This window comes from Stigmatopora nigra, unplaced genomic scaffold, assembly GCF_051989575.1.
Source record: "Stigmatopora nigra isolate UIUO_SnigA unplaced genomic scaffold, RoL_Snig_1.1 HiC_scaffold_24, whole genome shotgun sequence".
In the NCBI taxonomy this organism is placed as follows: Eukaryota; Metazoa; Chordata; class Actinopteri; order Syngnathiformes; family Syngnathidae; genus Stigmatopora; species Stigmatopora nigra.
In genome coordinates this window covers 208,165-218,772 of record NW_027551603.1, presented here as the reverse complement: position 1 = coordinate 218,772, position 10,608 = coordinate 208,165, and the positions used below count along the sequence as shown (strand labels likewise).

General features: G+C 38.5%; 1 non-coding gene across 1 annotated transcript; it reads right to left on the bottom strand.

The window, feature by feature from the left end:
* Nucleotides 1-9,085: 9,085 nt before the first annotated feature.
* On the bottom strand, nucleotides 9,086-9,167 carry trnal-uag (transfer RNA leucine (anticodon UAG)). The gene has a single exon. It is a non-coding gene; the product is annotated as a tRNA-Leu (tRNA).
* Between the last annotated feature and the right edge of the window lie 1,441 nt (nucleotides 9,168-10,608).

The following is a 10,608-nucleotide window of genomic DNA, read 5'->3' as shown; positions in this document are numbered from 1 at the left end:
TATAATATATTCTTTATACTTTCATACAGTATAGTCACTAAGATAGAATTTTGGATAGCCTAGTGGATATTTATATATATATATATATATATATATATATATATATATATATATATATATATATATATATATATATATATATATATATATATATATATATATATATATATATATATATATATATATATATATATATATATATATATATATATATATATATATATATATATATATATATATATATATATATATATATATATATATATATATATATATATATATATATATATATATATATATATATATATATATATATATATATATATATATATATATATATATATATATATATATATATATATATATATATATATATATATATATATATGTATATATATATATATATATATATATATATATATATATATATATATATATATATATATATATATATATATATAACAACAATTAACCTTAAAAGTTATGCATCTCATCTGCACAACTGCAGATTTAAGTGTGACGTCTAGACCCAGTGAATTCCGGGTGTCAGGATATCACACATTTTCTTAATAGTAGTTCTCCAGATTGTTCTTTTCATACCACTTCCCTCTCCTTTGTGATAGGAGTATGTCACCATCTTGTTTTACACCTCGAGTCTCTGTGGGCGCCCAGGCAGTACAACCAGGGGGAAAGGAAGCTAACAAAGTATTGGAGGGCAAAATATAATATATGATTCAGATATTTCTCAGGCCAGCAGAGAAGTCCTTGAAGGCCCTCACGGCCCACCACTGTCGTACAAGTATAATGAGATTTAATGCTTTCACCATGTAGTGCACAAATAACAACAACAAACAGACAAATAAATAATCAATAAATAAGAACTAAGTAGCAGCCCAGTGATGCGAGTGGATAGCGCGTCGACCTCACAGCTCTGGAGTCCTGGGTTCAAATCCAGGTTGGTCCAACTGCGTGGAGTTTGCATGTTCTCCCCAAGCTTGCGTGGGTTTTCTCAGGGAACCAATAGTCTTCCGATACTCTGAATATGACGCATTGGTTCCGATTTCCGTTAAATTTTAATACGATTTTTGATCGGTGGGCATCCTTAAGAAGAATGTGAAGTGAGGTATTTATTTACAGAATTAATAATTGTCAAGATCAGTTCTTCACAGCAACTGCAACACAACAAGGGAGGTATTTTGCTTCTGTAAAAAAAGGAAATAACAGTCAAAAGCAGAGAATGGCTTTGATCCATCGACCTCTGCGTTATGGGCCCTGCACGCTTCCGATGCGCCACTCTGCTTCTTCTTGCTCTACTACTGACAAGCTGATTCACAAATGTAACTAATCAGACTAATCCAAGCAGACATACAGAGGCACGTGACGATTCGCACCAACTGCCGAAGCTCCTGAGGACCACCATCACAAGCACCTCGGTCTCGACTGTGGGCTGTCACATCCACGGCGAGTTCTGCAATTTACCGAGTCATCCATTTTGCAGTTAAAAACTTCCATTTCAATGAAAAACACAAATACAAGACGTTCGACGGCGCAATTAACAAAATCAAGATACCATGTCGAATTTAAACTGGCAGTTAGCTAATGTTACTATATAATCCGAGCAGGAAGATTTTTTTTGTTTTACCAGTATGAGATTTTGTGTTCTTGTGATTGAATGTTTGACCACGGACTGGGCAGGCAAATATTTTTTTCCCTCTTTGTGGATTCGTTCTGTGAGGCTTCAAATTGGCCTTCCAAATGATTTTGTAAATACAAACTGACAAAGAAAATATATTCTTTTGTGTGATTTTAAAGTCTTTTGGCAACTGTATTTCTGACAACAAACTGAGCAGGAAAAAGCTTTTTCACCTTTTTGGATGCTTGTAGATTTTCGATATTATAAAAACATAGTTAATCATACCACACATCAGAAAGCTGTCATAAGCGTACTACCTATGTGCATCTTCTCAAATTAAAACTCTCTTTAAATGTTACAAACTTAGTCCCTACAATGTTTGCAGTTGTTTAAATATATAGATATCATCTAACCTTTTTAGTTTGTCTGAAAAGATTTATGTCAGAAGCTGTATTGTAATATAAGTTCAATATTAACATTTTGAAATTGAAAAGGGGCTTATATTTTTGCTTGCTTGACATATGTGCAATTGTCTTTGTTATATGATCTATGATTTCTCCTGATAAATCTCTGATGCCAAGATTTTGGGGTTATGCTTCTAAGTAGTTTGTTACTAAATTGCTTTTCTTTGTGATTTGGAAAAAAAAAACAATTTTTCAATCTGAAATTGCCTATCACTGTCCAATTTAATATTGTCATTGTTATTTTCATAGGTTAAAAATGTATTAACTTTATATTGATGTTACTATTGTTCAACACTACCACTTACCAATAACTCCCTCCAGGTCTCACTTCAACATTGAAGTCCCCCAGCAGAACAAGGGAGTCCCCCTAAGGAGCACTCGCCAGCACCCCCTCCAAGGACTCCAAAAGGGGTAGATACCCTGACCTGCTGTTTTGTGCATTCACACAAACAACAATCAGACGCCGTTCCCCCACCTGAAAATGGAGGGATGCAACCCTTTTTTCCCGCGGGCAACTCCAGAGCCAAACTATGTCGAGCCGGGATTTCTCAACCTTACGCTCAGGCTCTTCCTAACCGCGTCCGGGCGAGGGAAGATTTCGTCCAATAATGTTGCACATCATAAGAGATCCTCTGAGCCATTCTCCGTCTAATCCCTTACATCAGACCAGTTAGCCATGGGTAACCCTACCAGGGCTACAAGGCTCCGGACACCATTGCTCCAAGGATCACTGGGACTGACAAACCCCACCACCGGGACCACGAACCCCACCACCACGATAAGGTAATGACTTGCATTATTAGCTTAAATTCAACTTGGTATACTGTTTTGTAAATCCTGGCGCCGAATGTCTCATACCGAGTTTTTCATTGGAATGGAAATTTTTAAATGCATAATGGACGACTGTGTATAGCAGGACTAACTCACGAATGTCCCCGGCCGAGACCGAGGTTCTTGCGCTGGTGGTCCACAGGAGCTCCGTCAGCAGGTGAGGATACCCACAATTCCTCAGTATATTTGCTTCAATATGTGTTCTGTTGTGTATCTGATAAAAACTAATCATTTTTCTGAAAACGTCCCGCAAATGCCTTGACATTCTGATGAAAGTAGAATTAATACGGTGAAACATGGTCAGGCCTAAATATCATTGTGAGAAGGGAACAGAAAATAGTCAAACAGGAAAATTCCTTTTTATTTCATTACATTTAGTCCATTTTTTTTGTCATCTATTTCAAATATTAACAACAAGTGTTTAATTGCATTCTAGTTTCATACACATACATGAGAGCATGTTCTCACCAAAAAGAAAATGCAGTATCACTTAAAAAAAAACAACTGAACAAGACAGGTTAAAAAAAGTGAAAACAATCGAAAATTACATCTAAATATGAGAAAAGAAATTCTTATTGTTGGGTTTATTCTGTAATACTATTATATGTGTGTATTTAATCATTTTTGTATTAAATCATTCTTCAAATTGTCTGAAGAGAACTCGGGGTCGTAACCAGTCACCTAGTCATCTAACAAGGACTGTTTATCTGACATCTCACCCAGTCCCGGGCTCCGAGGACTGTTGATCTGGGTTTGCAGCAAAGAGTCGTCAAGGACTCTTGCTACCAGCAGATGGATATCAATCACTTCCTACATTGTGACGCACTTCGTGCTTCTTTATGTAACTGTTATGCCAAATGAAGGCGTGATTGTTTTAATTCAAATTGTGTTTGTTTTTAGTTTCCTCTTTCTTTTTTTGTTAAATACCTTAATTGTTATTATAATTGCAGACTGGGACCTTTAGAGCTTCAGTCTCACGCTCTCCCCTTTGAGCTACTTCGGCCAATTGATATAAACAACAACCAACTTGGACTGCAAATTGACTCATGGCCTACTAGTACAATATTGCAACTGGAGCATTTACTGACGTTGGTCTGGTTTAGAGAGTCCAATGGACTGCCGAAGCCCGAGGTCGATTCAGGGAATACTCTCCAACATTCTCTATCTGAGCCAATTCGGGTCATGTTGGTGACAAGAGTCAAACTTGACTGCAAAATGTCTTATGACTTACAAGGAAACAGTTTTCAAACTGACTGACAAATGATTTAGGGTGGGTTTGCAAAGTCAAATTTATTGCCGAAACCTGGGGTTAAACCAGGGACGTTTAGATGTTCAGTCTAACGCTTTCCCATCTGAGCTACTTCGGCTGATTGAAATAAACCACAACCAACTTGGACTGAAAATTGACTCATGGCTTACTGGTACCATATTGCAACTGGAGCATATTCTGATATTGGTCTGGTTTAGAGAGTCCAATGAACTGATGAAGCACAAAGTGGATTCAGGAAACACCTTCGAGAAGTGTTAAACGGAAATTGTGTCTATCATTGGTGGCTAACATTGTGAAGCACCTAGAAAGAGAAGAACTAAAAGATGAAGAGGATGAAAGCATGTCTGAATGGTTGAAACTAAAAGATGAAATATCCGAGACGAGGCATGAAGGAAAAAGATGAAAACAAAAAGAACAGGATCAAGATTAGAAGAGACTCCAACAACTTTGCCCCAGCTACCAGCCGCTGCGGACCTTCAAAGGGTTGTGTTCCCCCAACCCCAGCCAAGGCCAAACTGGCGCAAAGATTTCAAAATTGCCGGTCAAATAGGTGAACCAGGCCAGAAGGACAAGCCGACAATCTCCAGCCTGGTTCATCAAATTGAAAATGGACTGAATAGGGGTTACCAGTGTGAAGAAATCATTGATGCAGTTGTCAGGGCTATAGCGACATATGTTAGTAGGGTACAGTCAGAAGACCTACAACCTAGTAATTGTCCCGGAAAAGAAAAATCAAAAGTGTCCCCTGAGGAGTTGACTGAACTTAAGGTAAGTGTTGCTTCTCTTAAAGACCTCAGTGCAGAAATAGCCCAGATCAGTGAGACACTATAGCAGGCTATGTTTCAGCCTCAGTCCTCCCTCCTTACCTCAGTCACGAGAACAGTTAGGGAGCCTCAGCCACCTTCTGCAAAACAAAATAACTACAGCAAGCCCCCAGCACCCAACTGGAACACTAGACGCCCTGCTTATGTCCCAAGGAGGTGTTTTGCTTGTCAGCGAGAAGGGCGAGATGTGCAGTGCACACACTGTTATCTCAGGATAGGGAAAGTGTGGTTTGTGTGCTTTGTGGCACACCCAGTCCACTGTCCATCGTCAATCCTCCCATTATGCAACAGCAGCAGGTGGGAATTCAGAAAAACCTGATGGTGGAATTTGCCGATACAAACACAAAGATCAGACGACTTAGGCAAGAGCTAAAAGAGAGGAATGAACAACTGCTGGACAACAGACATGAGAAGGAAAACATGGAGGAAGAAATAAAGAGGCTTCGGCAGGAAAATTTGAAGCTACTTGTAGAAGCCCGTGCCCAACGTGATGAACTGGAAGTGCTGAGAGAACGCGCAATCAAAGCTGACAAGCTGGAGAGTCAGGTGGCACGCTACAGGGAGCAAATGCACAAGATGGACTTTTAAAAGGCCAAAGTGGGGGATCTCAAAGAGGATAACAGAATACTGCAGGAAACCAAAGAGGTGTTTGAGGATCAATTGGCAGGCTGGAGGACACGCTCAGAACAAATGCACCAGCTGGAGAAGCACAGCCTGTTGCTGAAAACCTGTATCTACGATATGGAACAAGGAAGGGATGCAGATCGTAAATGTATTGAGGAGCTGCAGGATAAAACTTGACTTGGTTTTTAGCTCAGAGGAGGAGCATGGAGGCGTCGCAGCACCTAGTAGGCGAGATTGAACAACTATCTAAAACTAATGACAACTTACAGGGGCGGCAGACTCGAAGTGAGGAGGTGAGTGAGCATATCCGTAGTCGACTATTAAAACTGAAGAAGGAGAACCAAAGTCTTCTCCAGACTGTCGAAGAGCTCAGAGCGGTCCATATTCACAAAAGCATGCATTCCCACAAACATGCTCACTCCAGTGAGAAGGATGATGCCCAACAGTCACTTTGGGTAGTGGCTGGAAGTTATTGATAAAGGAAACCATGCCATTTACACAGCCAGTGAAACAGCAGATATTTAATACCTTGCCGTCTGGAGTTTTCATGAGCATCAGCTCACAGAATAGGTTTTGAAGCAACGAGTTTGCAAGACTGTTCAGAATAACCAACAAGTGGAGACAATTGGAATGTAATGATGTCATCTTTTGTGGGGGAGAGTGTGACATGCTAGTGTTTAAGTTATTAATGATGGAGTGTGACATGCTGAAGTGTTTAAGTTATTTATGATTGCATGTTGGGGATTACAACTAGTTTTGGATTTGATGTTTATCAGTGTTCGATTATTGATTCCTTGATCCAAATAGCAAGAGTGACATGGTAAAGCCTGAATCGGTAGTGTTCCCTCGGTTGTCGCGGTTAATGGGGACCGGGGCCACCCACAATAAGTGCATTTCCGCGAAGTAGGGGTGCCCCTTCAAAAATGCTTAAAGAAACGTATAACACGTGCACCAAACCACCACCAGGCTAATTTGCTGTTCATTCAGGTGTTTTATTCCACATCAGAATGCAGGTGTTATGTTGGTGCATACAAAATAATCAAATACAGTATATATACAGTAAAAAACAGTAAAAAACTGCAAATGTAATAAATGTAAACTTTTATCCAGAAAACTCAGAAATTCAAAAACATCACAGCAGTCCGGATGGATCTTCCGCAGTTCTTTTGCGCGTAGGAAACATCGTTATGGGGAGTTGTGAACGTTGTTTTTTTTTTTGGTAGGTGAAGATGCGCCTGTAAACAGCCATGACGTCATCGATGCGATTGCTGAACTCGACGGCCCTCACCATGTTATTGTTCATTTCTTTGCCCTTTTTTGGAGGTCTTTGGCAGCATTGAAGAGGTTTTGCAAATTATGCAAAGTACGGCCACCTTCGTCAGCTTCGTCACCCACGTCGTCGGCAGCAGACTCGTCTTCCTCGTCACTCGCCGACTTGGTCATTTTCTGTAGGTCCTCCTCTGTCAGTGGGTCTGAGTGACAGTCGATGAAATTGGTAATTTCATCATCCATCATATCCTTTTGGCATCTTTCGTGAAAGATGTTGCAGCAGTTTTGCGGATGTTCTTCTCCTTTCTGTAACGCACCGTGGATTCATTAAGGCCACATTGTCGAGCTACGCTCGCGTAGCTATTTCTTCCTCTCAAATGTCCAATAAACTCACTTTTTCGGTAATTGTTAACATCTTTCGCTTTTCCTTCGGCTCACTAGATGCACCAAGGGATGGGGAGCGTTTGGGAGGCATCACGAAGGGCTTCACAAAACTTTTATGCTTAGCTTTAGCTTGGCGTGCTGTATGCTGGCACGAGATAAGCGTGGACTGAAAATGGGCTTCGGGAGAAGCTTGGGCTTCCGTGGTGAATGGGCCAATGGAGACTCGAGTATTCAGTGAGCATTCAGCTGGCCAATCAGCTTGCGTTTATGCCCGTGATGCCCCGTGATGCTTGGCGCATACGTGCATTCTTTGTGTTTGAAAATTTTGTAAAATGATGCAATTACTAATTCTAATTGAATATTTTGTTTCCACATCTTGTAAAATAATGTAATTTATAATTTTAATTTAATATCTTTCATTTTTTTATCTTTTTTTTCCTGAAAAAATCTGCGAAGCTCTGAGTCCGCAGTAGCTGAAGCTCGAAGTAGCGAGGGAACACTGTATTCGATTATTGATGTCTTGGTGCACATTGCTTGGCAAACACAGGAGATGTTTCTCATTACAGTAAAAGTTGGATTGAGGACAACAACTAATTACTGTGTGATTATTTTTCAGTGTTTCAAGCAATGAAAAATGCATGGGTGTAACAATTCCAATGATTACAAATCTATACTTGCTTAATTATATTTCATTCCTTGCATTGTTGGTCATTTGCTTCAAATATTGCCCATGAAAAGTGACAATTGTTTACATCAGCATTAAGTAAAAATTATATATTCTTGATTTGTATCCCTGCAGAGCAGATTTTTCCGCAACATCAAAGTAATAAAAAAAGACTAGTAAAAAAAAGTGAAAACAACAGTGATTTTTTTGGCGGTCATGCAGGAAGGCCTCGGATCAAGGCATGTAACTTCATAGGTGAATAAAATCTGGCGAACCAGTACTAATGAAAACAGTGTGTAGTAACATGGCGCCATGATTTTTTTTACCATGAATACAACAGGAATAAGGTGTCTCACTAGTGTGGGTTCTCATACGAGTTTTTAAGTGTTACTTTGTTGAGAAAGCGTAACTACAAAACAAAAACGGTCGGAACAAAGGCACAACTCAAAATACAACTAGAACAAAACAGCACTTCTCTACAAATCACATTTTTTATAATCTAACAAAATGATCTGTATGAATATATGTATATATATATATATATGTATATATATATATATATATATATATATATATATATATATATATATATATATATATATATATATATATGTATATATATATATATATATATATATATATATATATATATATATATATATATATATATATATATATATATATATATATATATATATATATATATATATATATATATATATATGCACCCATGCATTTTTCATTGCTTGAAACACTGAGAAATAATCACACAGTAATTAGTTGTTGTCCTCAATCCAACTTTTACTGTAATGAGAAACATCTCCTGTGTTTGCCAAGCGATGTGCACCAAGACATCAATAATCGAATATTGTTCCCTCGCTACTTCGAACATTCATGCAGTGGGTTTATAATGAAGTGTTAATTGAGCATTCAATTGAAATATTAATTTTAAGAAAGTGAGATGTTTTTACCATGAAATGTGGCAATATTTGCTCTCTGTCCCTTTAGAAATACAGAAGTATGTTGATTGTTCAAAAAAATCAAATCAAAAGCCTTAATTGTCATCATACACAGCGGTGTATAACAAAATAGGTGAAAGACCAATTTTCAGCTCTTGAGTAATGGCAGTGATGGGATTTGAACCCTTGCCTCCTGAGAGACTGGAGCCTAAGTCCAGCGCCTTGGACCGCTCGGCCACACTACCATGTTCTACCCTTACATGAAACAGAGCCAAATATGTGGTAACAACTCATCGAGTTTAACAAACATAGTGCTATGTGACTGTAAATATGATACAAATAATGACTTCTGTCTCATTGAGGGTCCAGATGGGAAGAAGAGAGTTTATCTATGGGAGGCTCGGGGTTATCTTCATTCTGACACAACCCTGTCGACAGCTGGGGAGCCGCTGACGCTGTGGTTATCAATAGTTTTGCTGATGGTGATGCACGCTGGCAGAATTATTTATGTCTTTTTATGGTACTGAACTTTCTTACGTTTCCAATGCACCCTTCAGTCCCCCTTTTGGAATCGAAAGATTCCAAGAAAAAGCCAGATTTGGGGTTCGCTGCGATGAAAGTCGGAGCCGAGGCTCTCCTGTTGAGGTGACAAATAAAGGTCTGGAAGTCTTATGGGTGTGTGTGGTGGATGCAGGTGCAGTTCAAGATGTTCTGGATCATCTTAGCTTCAGCAGCAGCAGTTCAACAGAAGATTTGTAAGCAGACAATTTCCTCACTTTACTATCAGATAGCAACAATACCATGTCACACTGGACTTACTTTGCTGATCTGAAATACTCTCAGTTAGAGCTGAGCGATATGACAAAATAATTGTTTTCACGTTAAAAAAATAAATCAGTCCATATCGATCATTCTCACGATAATACCGCATCTTATTTAATAATAATCTTTATTAATAATTAGTTTTATCGCCCATTTCTACTCAGTATAAGAAAGCTTATTTTCAAAGGTGATACTTTCCTCTGAATTACAGCACTTAACATTTGATGATGTTTTGAGGCAAATAAAATGGTTGTATAATGCAGTTGTGGTTAATATATCAATATGTACTTCTTTATCCCTATGAAACAAATGCTCAATTTGAAGGGAAGTTTACCATATGTGATGACGTTTATCCGACTTAGGCAAATCAATCCTTCATATTAGATTCCCCCACTTGGCAGTTTTTCGCTGCACCAAACGTGATTGGGCTCCTTAGAAAGCAACCCCTCTTTTTGAGGGAAATCCCACATAATGCAAACGGGGTCCCATTGATCGAAAGTATCCCAAATAAGTAGTAAAATATTCTTCCTTGCAGTAATGTCAACCACCAATACTTCATCTGCCTGGACTGCAACCAAAACCAAGACTGTCTGAGAGTCCATCTTCATTGGACGTGCTGGAAGAATGCAAATCCAGAGGAGATCAAGGAAATTCTGAGCCAGACCAAAAACGATTCGAGTGAGATCACAAAGTCTCAACGCATCTATACATTTAAACTGCACCGGGACATCGTGGGCACCCACGATGATATTCTCAAGAGGTTTGTACCAGTAACATCGACAATAGAAACACAATAAATTAGGTTATTTCGTGAATGTGTCTTTTTAATTTTATAAAAGAATACGATAGTTGAATCATTTTTTT